The following is a 15,647-nucleotide window of genomic DNA, read 5'->3' on the forward strand; positions in this document are numbered from 1 at the left end:
GCTTAATCTTTGTTTTTTTTTAATATATAGTATAGAGTTTTTTTTCAACAACAGGATAGTTAAACATGTTTTCAGTTTTTTGTTGGAAAAAGAAGACTTCGCATATTAAGAAAAAGTGGACAAAATATAAGCCCCGCCCACCCACCCCTTCTCAATTGTGATGAATACTTTATTCATCGTTAGCTGAAGGGCGGAGTTTAATTGTAAAATCCTCATTTCTCTACAGAAATGACCATTTGAAATATGTTCTTAAAAGGGTAGAATTTTTTAGAGAAATATTGATGTTACAATAATTAATCTTTGCCTTTCGGTCTAATTAAGAATGAAAAACTCATTACAATTGAGATCGGGGCGGGTGGGTGGGGTCTAATCTTTGATTTGTTTTTTTAATATATGGAGTTTTCTTTCAACAACAGAATAGTTAAACATGTTTTCAGTTTTTTGTTGGGAAAAAAGACTTCGTATATTAAGAAAAAATGGACAAAATATAAGTCCCGCCCACCCACCCCTTCTCAAATGTGATGAATATTTTATTCATCGTGAGCTGAAGGGTGGAGTTTAGTTGCAAAATCCTCATTTCTCTACAAGAAATTACTGTATGAAATATGTTTTTAAAAAGGTAGAATTTTTTAGAGAAATATTGATGTTACAATAATTAATCTCCGCCTTTCGATCTAATTAAGAATGAAAAACTCATCACAATTGAGCTCGGGGCGGGTGGGTGGGGCCTAGTCTTTGATTTGTTTTTTAATATATGGAGTTTTCTTTCAACAACAGGATAGTTAAACATGTTTTCAGTTTCTTCTTGGGAAAAAAGGACTTCGTATATTAAGAAAAAATGGAGAAAATATAACTGAAAAATCTAAAAATTGGAAAATAAAAAACTGAAAACTCGTGAAATTTCAAATCGAAAAATTTCAAAATCTAATAGTTGAAACGGTAACGAAAACTGGATATTTTAAAAATGAAAACTCGAAGAGATATCATAAAATTAAAGAAAAAAAAAAACGAAAAACTGACGAAACAGAAAATTGAAAAAAGTGAAATTGAAAAAACAGAAAATTATAAAATCGGAACATTGAAAAATTGAAAAACTAAAGAAAATAAAAAACTGAAACGAAAAATTGCAAATGAAGAAATTTAAAAATTGAAAACTTGAGAAGCTCAAATCGAAAAATTGAAGAAATAATTCTGGTCAAATAAGCTACTTTATAGAGGTTATCACTTATCAGAAAGCAAAAATCGCAAAAAGAATTATAATTTTTCAGAGAAGTGGGATTTATTTGGCTGCACTTCAGGGGCTAGGGAAGTTCTGTTGAAATAACCTTCGACCAATTTTTTCTACTGACAAAGTAAAACATTCACAAATATGCATATGTTCAAACTGACAAAATATGATGGACCGTCAAAATCTGCTTATATGTTTTCTTGTCAAACGAAATGATCAGGTCAGGTCAGATGTTAATGGAATATTTAATAAACAAGAAAAATCATAAGGTAATAGTTGTTATAAACACAAATTAGCTTGCTACATTTCAATTTAAAAACAAAATTTTTATTCAGTTATTACGAAACGAAAACATTGTGCTTTTTTCCAACTGCACGAATAAAATACGAAGCTTTATTTTCAAAATATTTTGCAAAATTAATTTGATGTGAATCGTTGCAACAATTACACAACAAGTAAACAACTTTCTGTATTATTAGTACTGAGAGTAATTTGAGCCATTGGGGGGTTTATGAAGTGGCAGAATATAAAATTACCTCCTTTTGGTCGTCGCATTTCCTGTTGATTTATCTGCGAAAGTTAGACCATCAACACTGTGGGGGAACATTAAATGTTGAAAGCAGTTTTAAATATGAAACATGAGATCGATATCGGAAAATATATTAAGCTTATAGTATATTTGAAAAGTAAATTTCACGGATGTGGTGTCAAAAAGTCGGAGACGGCTACTAAGAAGAAATTAATCGTTTTTTTTCTGAAATCTTAACTTAGTAGAGAAAACAAGAGTTAAAATAAAAATTAAATATATTTTCACGTTTATCCATAACGAGAGGTAATGCAGGGTGAGTACATAGGCTGTTGCTATTTCTGACTTTTGTTAATGACCTACACCACAATCAACTATTAGAAATAACGAAACGTAAAGAATGGTTTGACAAAAAACAGCTCCTGTGACGCCTTTTAACTTCGAAGAGTCAGCAAAATTGGTAGTTTTATATAGAGATTCAAAATTAAACGTGAAAATACACAGCTAATAAGATTTCACAAAACATTTTTTTGTGAAATTAAAAATATTAAACACAGAACACAAAAATATTCATGAGGCACTTATTTCTCGAAAAATGAGACCGAAAACAACGCCAAACTCAATACAGTACAATTTTAATCTGTGACTTTTCCTCCCGTTTTTGGCAACAATTGTTAAGAATTTTTTATAGTTACCGGTTGCTATATAGAAAATATATCAGTCTCTGGCTACTTGATATTGATACATCAAAGATTTATTTTATTACACAAGAAAGTTGCAGGCAACCATAAATCATCACCTACTGTTTACCCAGATTTGCCGAACGTCACAGGATACACTGGCCATTGTTTCCAGCGAACGTCAGCCACATTACTAATTCATGCAGGAGTTGAAAACTACGCATGAGAATTAATAACAAATACCACAATGTTAAAAACGACAGCTGCTAACAATGAACCAAACACTTTAGTAAAAAATAACCAGACCCCAGTTCCTCTCAACAATCCACAGGCATGTAATTTAATAGGTAAAAACAGTTCGGAAAAAAATGTTTTCTCTTACAAAAAATTCATTTTCAGACCTCGTAAATTACCCGACCTCGTTTGATGTCGTCCGGCAATGCTCTTGCTTGTCTCAAAAACAGGCACTTTTAACACTAGTGGAACAAATAACTTACGAATTTAATATTTTATTAGCTGTCGTGGTAATGATGCGATTACATCAGAAATCATTAATTAAATACATTGGGCGGGTGGGCTGGGCTAGCACTTGTTATGTTAAGAGTAATTTTTTCAAATGATGTGGTCTCCAAGAAAATAGAGGGCGGGTGGGGGGGGGGGGGGGGCTAGTACTTGCTTAGATAAGACTGAACAATATTAAGAGTAGTCATTGAAATGAAGAGGGAATAGGTGGGCAGGGCTACTAAGATTTCAAACAAAGTAAAAAGTGGCTACCCCTATCCCTTTTTGATCATGCATTCTTATTAGTTCTGAGGAACGGAAGTTGGATTTTAAACTTATAAATAACAGAATCTAGGATTACATTTTTTGTTTTATAAAATTTAATTTTTACAAAATTTTTTTTTTTACAAAACATTTTCAGTATCGAAATTTTTCAATTTCTAATTTTTCTAGTTTTCATTTTAAATATATAAAAATATTCAATTTTATGATTTTAGAATTCTTCCGTTTTTCAAATTTTGGATTTTAAAACTTTTTCGTTTATACGAATTTTCAGTTGTGATTCTTCATTTTTCCATTTTCAGTTCGCAGTTTTTCTTTCGATTTTTTTTTCTTATTTTTAAATTATTGTATTGTTTCGAAAATTCATGAAGGTGTTCAAAATTGCCAAGGCTGCCAACATTATTACGTTCTCAATTAACAGGCCTATACAGGGTGAGCCACTAAGCGCGCGGTCCTCCATCTTTCATTAATTATTATTAGAGATCGAAATAGTGCAACCAAAGTTGTGCGTTTTTTTTTATTATTTTTTTTATTTTGTATATAATATTCAACAATAGTTTATATTCAACAATTGTTTTAATTATAACAATTTTCAAATATCGATATTTCAGTTTTTTTTTTCAAACAGAATAACAAACAGAAATAAAATACAGGCTGTTTCATTTGAAAAAAGTGAAAAATCGATATTTGAAAATTGTAAAGTTTTAGATATTTTTATAAACTTTCTATATGAAAATTTGATTTACTGGATACCACAAAAAAGCGCGTATCTTTTTTTATGTCTCCACAAAATGTTAGATTTTAAAAATAACCCTACTGTCATTTTTTGTGAACCATTTCATTGCTAAAAAATTTCAAGAAAATTGGAATAACATGGCAACGTCGCATTGAAATTTCAAAAATAAACTGTCTAGGAAGAGGTCAATCAAAATATATAAAGTTATACAGGGTGTTTCATTTAAAAAAAATCTGTGTTACGCCTTAAAAACAGAACACTCTGTATGGTTCAAAATAATTTTAGAGAATAGCCCTCAAAGAACCTTATAACTTTGATCTTTGACTTTTTTTTTCTATTTCTAATAAATCAATAAGATATCAAATCGTATCGTATTAAAATAAAAAAAACCTTAATAAAATCCCGAAAAAATTGTTGCCTAAATAAATCTAAGACGAGTTATGGAATGTTCTTTAAAAACTTTTTTTTACAACTCCTGGACGTATCAAAAAAATCAAAACGTGCAAAATTTCACAGTAATCGGTTTCGCAGTTTTTAAATTAAACTGTAATATTCTGATATAAATTTTGAATTTTTTCCAAAAAAACTCCGTGCATAGTATTATACTAGAGGTGGATTAATAATAAATCACGGATAGATTTTAAACAGAATTTACTTAGCAAAATTTAAAGATGACGTCATTAAATTTAGCCGTCTACACAATATTGTTAAAATAGGTATAAAAATTTAAAACAATCAATTCAGTAGTTTCGACTATCTAATAAACAGACAAGCGATAGATGCCAGACAAATAAAAACGGGAGACCTATTTTTTTTTATTCTAGGAGCTATGAAACGTTGATAAAAATTCAAATTAGTCAATATAATTAATTTTAGTAAACGAATAATTAAAAAACATCGTGCCTTTCCTAGATTTCATAGTTTTTATGACTTATAGCGTTACTTTAACAAAGGAGAAAACATAAACCACCAATCCTTTTCGGACAATACCTTGCCCACAACACGCCACCCACACCCACTCCCTCCAATCGCCTAAACGCGAAACTGCTCTTAATTCCCCCCAAGAACTCCCAAACCGCATAACCCCAAGACGAAGTATCAAAAATCCCACCGCCTCGCTTATCTCGCCCCCGTCCTCGCCGCCCCTTCCCATCCATATTCAAGCAAACCCTTTTCCGTTTCCGCGGCTATCGGTCGATCCGGTCCTGACCAATCCTAAATATTGAATATTGACATGATGGAGTATTTATAGTGCACGAGGACGTGCAAACTGGCCAGCACCGGCGGCAGTCAAAACACTCCTTCGAGATGGAACTCACGTCTGCCGCCGCCGCCGCCGCCGCCGCCCAGAAAAACTCCCCGAGACCGAATAATGAATCTCGCGACGTGCATCTATCCGAATTTAAAATATGAGTCTGGGCCAAGGCATATTTAGCTGCAGCGCGCCGCCGACGACGGTGGCCTCAAACCGGCTCAGCACGGCAGCACAGCGAACAGGTTGGCCGGTAAATGAGCAATAATAAAGCTGGGTAGCGTCGCGACGCTGCGGTGTGGACGAGGCGGCGCGTGTCTGACGCGTCTCGTGTCTAACAAGCGACCCACCCGGCGCCCCGCGTCAACCGCAGCACGGTGACGCTCAAAATGTGGGGCCCTGCGACGCAAAAGGGGCTTTTTGGGGGGATGGGGGCGGCGTGGGGCGGCACAGAGCGTCGATTTTGCGGATATGGTTAAGGGTTATTGTGGGACCCGGGTATTTTGGCGCTGTGGGCTCGGATAATCGCTGTAGAATAATTACTGCGTAAATTGCGATATCAACACAACGAAATTCAGTTTTGTAAAAATTTTGCTAAAATTCTTTAAGTAGTGATCATAGTAATATATATTCAAAACGAACTTCAATTGCTTCACCGTTATTTTTTAATTTCTGTGAACGCCGCCCTTCGGATTTTCTTTTAAGTAAAAAACCAAACCTATTAACTTCAGAGATCGTCGTCAATGATTTTTAAATTATTATTCGAAAAACTCTAAAGTTATTAAATAATTTTGTTAATTGCACGCAGATTTCCATAAAATTTACAATTGTCCATATAGGGGGTTTAGACCATAAATTCCCTTGACCACTGAACCGTGGCTGAAATTAAGTATAGGCTAAGGAAGTATTGTAATAAGGTAATGTTTTCTCGAAGTTCTATGGCCCCTAGAATATAAAAAAACAGTCTCCCGTTTTCGTCTATTTGTCATTGTCGTCTATTTGTCGTCTGTCTGTCTGTCGTCTGTGTCGATTTTTATTCGACTGATAATTTCCGAAACTACAGGCCCGATTGTTGTCAAATTTTAGACGTTTGTTAGGAATACCATGAAGGTGAATAATTTAATAATGTCACCAAAAAGTTTGCATAGTAAACGCCATTTAAATTTTATAAAATAACATACTCATGCTAATAAATAACATACTAAGGCAACTCCGTTCTTTTTATTGTTATTACTCGTTGATGTTAATTTTATTGTTCTGTATCTAATAATTTCGTAAAAGTTGAGTGAAATAGATTAGACTTATAATGTCATGAATCCTATGAACGTATTTACTCATGTACTTGTAGTTTATAAGTCAGCCTTCAGTTTTTACCCTAGGCATCCTGATTTTCCGAAAGAAAAATCGAAACTGTATTATATTATAACGTTTTATAGAAATATAAGAGAACAATCAGTGATGCCCCTCACTGCGACTGGTATTACATATCTATATTTATTCAACTTACAGGGGTTATCTTAAAATAAATAAAATTTCTCAAAATCGTATTCGGTCAAGCCAGGTGAGGTGAACTCAAAATATAAAATTTTGTAAAAACAAATTCATAATTCATCAGAGAGGTCACTAAGAATATGTAAAAATAGTAATGTGCTCTATTAAAAAAAAAAACAGGTTTAATAATAGAAAAAAAATACATTTTAGTTAATATTAAAATATTACATTTTAGTTCATATTAATGTAAAGTTTCCACGAAATCCAGAAACAGAGCAAAAACATGAGGATGAAATTTTATTGGTCTTATCTCAAAATTTTTGTTCACTGTGAATTTCTTAATAAAATCAGGCAACATTACAGCGAAATAGACGGAAAGAGAAAACTCGTGTTTTTGTATTTTTCGACCTGTAAAGCTCAAAAACGCGAAAAAACACATCTTGTTAATATATTGATTATTATTATTAATCGTCATTTATTTGTATCTATTTTTACTTTTTACTGTCCAAGCGAAGCAAGCATTGTACTAGGGTCTATGAGGCGACTGACTACTTTCAGGTTTTCACCATATTTCATAACCCTTGAACGCTTACCAAAATGTGTTTGCTCATGACAATCAACGATTTGATTACGGCACCTCAAAAATTTGCGTGATAAAGGGTATTTAAATTTTATAAAGTCACATATTTGTGGATAATGAATCCGTCTTGATTTTTCCCTATTTTCCCTAAATTCAAATTTTATAATTTAATTTTTCTGTACACCAGGGACGAGAAATTTTCTGTCTAAATAACCCTTTGAAAATAAAAGTTATTCATTGTTTTACCAATTAATGATTGTTTAATTCTTACTTACAATCATTAATAATTAACAACTTGCTTCGTTCACAGACTAAATTTGTCGGCTTAAAGATCAATTTTAAGTTGATTTTTAGTCACCAAGAAATAAATTTAACCAAATAGCAACACCAAGTTTCCGTTTATCTGTCTGTCGTCTTTCTGTGTCGATTTTTATTAGATAGACAATCTCCGAAACTACTGCACCGATTGTTGTCAAATTTTATATATGGTTTAAGAACATCGCGTAGATGGTAAAACGCTAACCAAAATTTGTATAATGATCCCCATCAACAATTAAATGGCGTAGACCCACTTTTTAGATAATAATTCCTATTTATATTTTCTACAACAACATATTCCTTTGGTTTATGAATCCGCCTTGAATTTAATCACAATTATTTTGGACGTGTGGATTTTTCCACGGTTTGTGAACTTGAGCTCTGCTCGTGTTGGTTCGAATCCCAACTTTGTCTACATTTTTTTTTTTCTAACACATTGAATATTTGACTTCATAATAAAAGAAATTATAGAAATGGTTGATTTAAAAAAAAACAACACTTTTTAGAGACATTAAATGTCCACTCTGTATCTATGGAAAATTTCAGTTAGCTGACATTAGACAAATTCCATACTTTTATCTTGCACTGTATATTTGTTTTTGTTTTTTTTTTAATTAAAGTAAAAGCATTTGAGTTACCAACATTTTAGAAAGAAATCGTTTCGTACTTTCTAAAATAAAATGCAAAATTTCAATTTTTCAAATAATTTATGTGTGTACAGATTAGAAGTGAAATTTACTGAATACAGATTTAAGCTGACGTCATCAGGTGTTTGAAGGAGATAATAAATAATAAAAATTAAAAATCTTGTTTAGCTAAGTTAATTTTTTGCGTTAACCCCTATATTTTAAAACAAAATAAAAGTGGATGACTAAACAAGCAGAAGAACTTGTAGTAAGTAAAATGTTGTTAATAATTATTGGTTATAACGATGTCATCAACGTTGTGTGGAGACATATAAAAAATTATAAAACACCTTAAACCTTATACTTAACACCAAAAGAATGTTAAAAAATTGGTCGAAATTTTACCCTTTTAAAAATATATTTCATATGGTAATTTCTTGTAGAGAAATGCGGATTTTGCACCTAAACTTCGCTCTTCAACTCACGATGAATAAAATATTCTTTACAATTGAGAAGGGGTGGGTGGGCGGGGCTTATATTTTGTCCACTTTTTCTTAATATACGAAGTCTTTTTTTACCAACAAGAAACTAAAAACATATTTAACTATTCTGTTGTTGAGAGAAAACTCTATATATTAAAAAAAAACGAAGATTAAGCCCCACCCACCCGCCCCGATCTCAATTCTGATGAGTTTTTCATTCCTAATCAGACCGAAGGGCGGAGTTTAATTATTATAACATCAATATTTCTCTAAAAAAATCTACCCTTTTAAAAACATATTTCATATGGTAATTTCTTGTAGAGAAATGAGGATTTTGCAACTAAACTCCGCCTTTCAGCTCACGATGAATAAAATATTCATCACAATTGAGAAGGGGTGGGTGGGCAGGCCTTATATTTTGTCCATTTTTTCTTAATATACGAAGTCTTCTTTTCCGAACAAGAAGCTGAAAACGTGTTTAACTATCCTGTTGTTTGAAAGAAAATTCTATATATGTATTAAAAAAAATTAAGACCCACCCACCCGCCCCGATCTCGATTGTGATGAATTTTTCATTCGTTGTTAGACGGAGGGGCGGAGCGTAATTGCAATATACATATTTCTCTACTGATTTGAATGAATTTGTCTTCTCAAGCAGAGAACTAAAATTATTAATTAAACCGCAAACAAAATGTTATGAACAGAGAGATAGACAGAACCGAAATTCTTTCATTCTTTAGTTATACTATGTGTAAATTGCAGAAAATACAATTATATTTTTAACATTTATTTAACTTTTTTTTTTCAGATAACAGCAAATATCTGGAACGGATAAATGGATCAGTTTTAGTTTGTATTTGGCTAAAACTAATTGAACCTTAGTTCTTGCCTAAAAATTTGATAATATGGTAATTGTCGATTGGTTGAATTTCATTTTAGAAATTCTATTTTTACTACACAAAAAAAAATATTCTTACGTTATTAAAGCCTATATCTCGAAGAATGTTTGAATGACTCTATCAAGAGAAAGTCACATTTTGGTATTCTACATTAAACGTCGGGAAAACACAAAATTGCGGTTTCGTCAAAATGGCTTAACTTCTAAATTTTAAATAATTTTTGACCGAAAAATCTGACATTATGCTCAAAGCTAGTACAATTTAATGGATACTCTTTAAGTAAGCATTTAATTTAAAATTTGCATCGTAATGGACCAGGCATCATTTTATTTGTGACAATTAAAAAAATTCAGACGACGTTTACCAAAAAAAATTAATTAGAACAATTTAGTTAATTTGAATTACTCTAAAAGCTAGTGCAAAATATAAATGTATCTTAGTCACAGTTAGTACATTTTTATAAAACTTAAAGCTAAGTAGCAGTTCTGGCGTTTTTAATTTCTGACGTCAGTCCTATTTTAACCATTCCCTGCATTTACTAAACCCTTTTATCTGTACTGCTCCTGTATTCATAGAACAGATTTTTACAAAGATACGCTTTATTAAAAAATCAATAACGACTCTAATGAAGAGATAACTAAATCTGCCCAAAAATCCCTTTAAACTCATAATCTGGTGCGATAATTCCTGTAAGTTGAGTTAATTAAACAAATCAGCAGCAGAACACTTAAATCAAATAATTAGAAGCAGCGGTGAAACATACATAACTGTCAGTTTAACGGGATTAAAGTTAAACTTTGAAATAATATTAGTAACTAATGAATATTTGCATTCCGACAAAACGAAAACAGGAAATGGGAATCATTTTTTTTAATATTAGTGTTAAATGAAACAGCTTTAAAATATTTTGTAATAAATCTTGTAGGCAAAGAGCAGTCACTCTATTATTATTTATTACTCCTGGATCACAATATCCAGCAGTAGCATCAGGGTGAAGTGACAGCACGAAACACGCGCCAAATATTATTTTCCAAAAATCCATACTCTCGAGTAGAAAGTACGCCGTTTTCCCTCAAAGACGACTCACTAAGGAAGCAACACAAGGATATATTAAATTAGTTGCAGTGCATCTTGCATGCACGCTTTTCTAGAGAAATTAAAACATAGTTGACAACACTGAGGCAGACTAAGCTTAATCTAAATTACACTTGTCATAATAACGTGCTGTAAGATAACAACCCAGAAATGAAATCTGGAATCTTGTTACGAGATATTAGCTGCTGAAATTTTGAGATTTTCATTCAGCAGTTCCTGCCCCGTTTCCACATTCAAATAAGAAGAAAAGGCTGCAGCGTTAATTTTGAAATAATCACGGCGACGGGTACAAACGGCAAACTGTAAATTAACATTTTAAATACCATTTCGTTAAATTTTCGCGAATGATTTGATTGTGCGCTGCAGAAATGTCATTGGTATTTAATCTGTTCGAAGCCTGTTCTTATTTTGGGCGCAGCTAAAAAATATTGCGATTTTCTTGCCAAAAAGTTTCAAGAAAAGTGGAATACCGTGGCAACGTCGCATCGGAATTTCAAAAGTAAACTGTGGTTGTAAATCATCAGAAATGGCCAATCAAAATATAGAGGGTGTTTCATTTAAAAAAATTAAATTGTGTGCTCGCTCACCTGTATATATAAAATAATAATAAGCATTTAATCATAAATTAATAATAATACAATTTTGTGATCTTGTTAGTGTCTTTTACAGACGATGAAGTCTGCGCAAATTTCAGGGTTGTATTTAGGAAGGTATTTGGCCGTGAGGGATTCGGCTAAATACTGAGACAAAACAATTTCATCATGTTAAAATTGAACTACATACGACCCACAAAAACAAGTTAAGTTTCTATTAATGTAAACGATTTTTGCAGACACTCCGGTTAAATTCGTACGCAATAAATCAAATCCGCCCCTGTTCAACATCTGCCCACCTCTGAACTTCCACTGGGGTTATGAAATTTATAGTTTTACGATTATTACAACTTCTAGATCGTAAAATTTTATCCTCCAAACTTCTTTTATTCTCAGAACTTCCCTAACCTTTGAAGTACAATCACACAAATCGACTTTCTAATATAAATTATAAAATGGATTCGATTTAACAGTTTCAAAATGAATTTTTTTTTTCAAAAAAACTGACTGTTTAAGGTAAAAACTCAATACGGATTCATAAACCACAAATAGAAAGAAATTTAAATGACATTTAATAATGTAAATCTGATAGATGACGTGATCCTATTATTGGTGAGGATGATTAGAAAAATTTTAGTTAGCGTTTTACCATCTGTACGATATTCCTAACATACATGTATAATTTGACAACAATCGATCCAGTAGTTTTTAATAAAAATGACAAAATCTAATTTTGCGAATTATTTTTTTTAATGATAACCCCTATAAGTTAAAGTAAAAATATATGTGCATTAGTAAATTATAAATAGAGAAGCATGCTATCTATACGTTTCTAGTGAGTTTTTTCATATACAAATTTTGTGCTGACATCATTGACACTTTATCAAGAACATATGCGTCAATTTGATTGAACAAGTACAGTATAATATCAATAATAACAGTATACTCAAATTTTCGAGAAAACGGAATGAGTCGTTCTTGATTTAGTTAGTAAAATACGTAGATTGCTTCATTTATTAATTTTTTTGTCACCCTGTGTAAGTAATTTTAATAAGTTTGAATGAATTCATAAACCATAAGCATAGAGTCATAATATTTTACATATTTTACGAAGGATTCGATTTAACAGTTTCAAAATGAAAATACAAAATATTGTTATATAATGTTTTTTTCAAAAAATCTGGCTGTGTAAGGTAAAACCTCAACACAGATTCATAAACGACAAGTGCACGAGTATCTTATCCTATAAGATTTAAATAACATTTAGTAATGTAAATTTGGTAGATGATCCCATTATTGGTGGGGATGATTAGACAAATTTTAGTTAGCGTTTTACCATCTACACGATATTTCTAAAGTACATGTATAATTTTACGACAATAGGTCCAGTAGTTAGGGAAATTACCTGTCTAAATTGACACCGACGACAGACAGATAGAATACGGACAGACGGACACGAGACCGACTTTTTCCCCCTTTTTGACGTTTTTTTTTCTCGTCTACTTTTTGTCTCTTTCTTTTATAATTTTTTTTCTACAATATTTTTTTTGTATTTTTGTTTCAATTTTTTTTCTTGTCGTCTTTTCTTTTTGTTTTTTTTTTGCGCCCTTCTTTTTTCACTGTTTTATTGTTCGTTCTATAATCGCTTTTTTTCGCCTTTTTTTGTCGTGTCTAACTTGCCATCTGTTATCACAAAAAAATCTAAAATTTGTAGAATTAAATTTTATATTTATTTAAAAATCTGAAATTGCTTAATTGATTATTCTTTAGGGACAAGGGAAGCTCGATCTAAACAAATTTTGAGACATTTTTTGGTATGTAGTTTTAAGAACTCTTATTTTTACTTACGTTTATTGTGATAATTCATCCGGAGAATAGCTACTTTCATGTTTTCTCGATTATTAAATTAAAAAATAGGTCTTCAGTTTCAGTCTATCTGTCGCCTGTTTGTATCGATTTGTTTCCAACTTTTTTTGTTAAACTATTTTTGTTCCCTTCTTATAGTAGCTTTATTGACGGATTTTTTTATCACCTTTTTAATTAACCCTTTTTCCTAGTTTTTTAGTGAATGATTTTTTGTAATTTTTATACCACTTTTTTCTTTTTTGTGGCCTTTTTTGGCGCCTTTTTAGTTTCCATTTTCTTGTCTCCTTTTTTAGTGCTATTTTGTTTTTATTGTTCGTTTAGTTCATGGTTTTTTTTTGGATTTTCAGTTTTTCAATTTTTTAAATTATATTTTTTTTAATTTTTCCTTTCTTCAATTTTTGGTTTGTAATTTTTCAACTTTTCATCTTTTTGGGTGAATTAATAATTATATTCTTTTATATTTTCACTTTCTGAATTTTTCTTTCTTTGTATTATTGGATTTTAAAACTTTTTCATTCATTAGTTTTTTCAATTCTTCGATTTTTAATTTTCTTGATTTTTCGATCTTTCAATGTTAACAGTTTTTCGAATTTACAGTTTTGACGAATCCCAATTTCTCGGTTCATCTTTTTTTTGCTATTTTCCACGTCTCCGATTTTTTGCTTTTTCGAATTTTAATTGTTCGATTTTTCAATTTTTCGGTCTTTCAACTGTTCGAATAAAAAAAATAAAAAAATCGCAAAATTGCAAAATTGAAAATCAAAAATGAAAACACGAGAAAATGTAAAACATGACTCTGAAAAATCCAAAAATTAGAAATCAAGAACTTGAAAAATTTAAAAATCAAAAAAATAAAGAAATCGGGAAATCAAGTATGTTGAAAAACCAAAAATTGCAGCTTGATCAATTTAAAAACTGGAAAATCGGGGAATTAAAAAATCAAACACTGAAAATTTGAAAAATTGAATATACGAAAAATTAAAAAATCGAAACATTGAAAAAATAAAGGAAATGAAAATTCGAAAAATTGTGATATAAAATCGAAAAAATGAATTTAAAAATCCGGGAAAATGAAAAATAAAGATCAAGAACTTAAAAAACTGAGGAAACGAAAAATTAATTTGTTGATCGCTTTTTTTGGCTTTTCAGTTTTTAGATTTTTCAAATTTTAGATTTTTCACTTCTTCAATTTTTCCATCTTTCAATTACTGGATTTTAAACCTTTTTAATTCTTCGATTTTTAATTTTTGATTTTTCGATCTATCAATGTTAACAGTTTTTCGATTTTGCAATTTGGACGTAGGGTTCATGAAACGGCGAGGAAACATGAATGTAGCCACTCGTCGATTGGACCCAATTACAATACTTCTTAGCTTAAGCTCAAAAAGTAAAAATATTAATTCTTTGAGAAACTCGAGCACAATTTTGAGATAAATTCAATTTAAATTGTAAAATGTTGTTACATAATACAATTTTGATTTTTTCGCCAAATTAAAATATCCAAGGTGAAAAATAAAGGCGGATTCATAAACGACAAGTACAGAAGTGTTTTGTTTAATAAAATTGAAATAGTATTTACTTTGGAAATACTAGACGTCTAGACGATATTCTTAATATACACATAAAATTTTATAACAAACCATTCAGTTGTTACAACAAAAAATATCTATTGAACGCACATAAAACACCTACTTTATTTTATTTGAAAGGAAAATACCGTGTGATCAGAAATGACTGAGTCTGTTGGCAATCCTAGATTTTTAGTTGAAATTGGTATCATAATGTTGTCAACTGTCAAGATTAACAGATTATTGACATTTTTAAGTTTGCAAAATGTGTTCACAACTTAAATTTAACACATGTCACAATTGACATAGCTGTCACAGAGTTATTTAAAAAGTACTACGAACACACTCGATCATTTCTGAGCACACGGTATATCATTTCCGGAATACTGAAAGTCTGATAACTCTAATCGCAAATTCATTTTTTAGATTTCTTGGAGCTGATTAATCATTCTAAACTTCAAACTTCTATCTATTAAAATAAGTGAAAATAAAATAACTGGACCAATTAAAATGAGACACCTGGTATAGTTTGAAAGTCCATATTTCTTCAGTAAGATTTCTTTTTTTTTTTATTTCTTTACATTACGATAATTATCAAAGTATTGTACAGTGTGTTAAAATAACTGAAACAAATTTGCTAAAAAAAATCATGAAATCAGTTTCAGGAAAATGATGGTAAAGATTAAAGGATAAACTTTAAATTTCTTGAATATGCGACTTCAACCCCCATTTCCAGCCTTATTTCCGCGCCCCCAGCTCGCGGATCAAAATCCCACCATCCTCTCATCCGCCCCCGTCGTCCTCCACCCCGCCCCCCCGATTCCCCGCCTCGCCCCGCCGGCCCCGTCCCAAACATTTTGACGTCCACCGATCGGATCCGTTGGTGTGATGTGGCGGTGTCGGCACGCGACTAAAGCAGCGCCC

The sequence above is a fragment of the Zophobas morio genome, unplaced genomic scaffold (assembly GCF_036711695.1).
Source record: "Zophobas morio isolate AGI-343-1 ecotype UQ-CSIRO unplaced genomic scaffold, CSIRO_AGI_Zmor_V1 ptg000022l, whole genome shotgun sequence".
Classification (NCBI taxonomy): Eukaryota; Metazoa; Arthropoda; class Insecta; order Coleoptera; family Tenebrionidae; genus Zophobas; species Zophobas morio.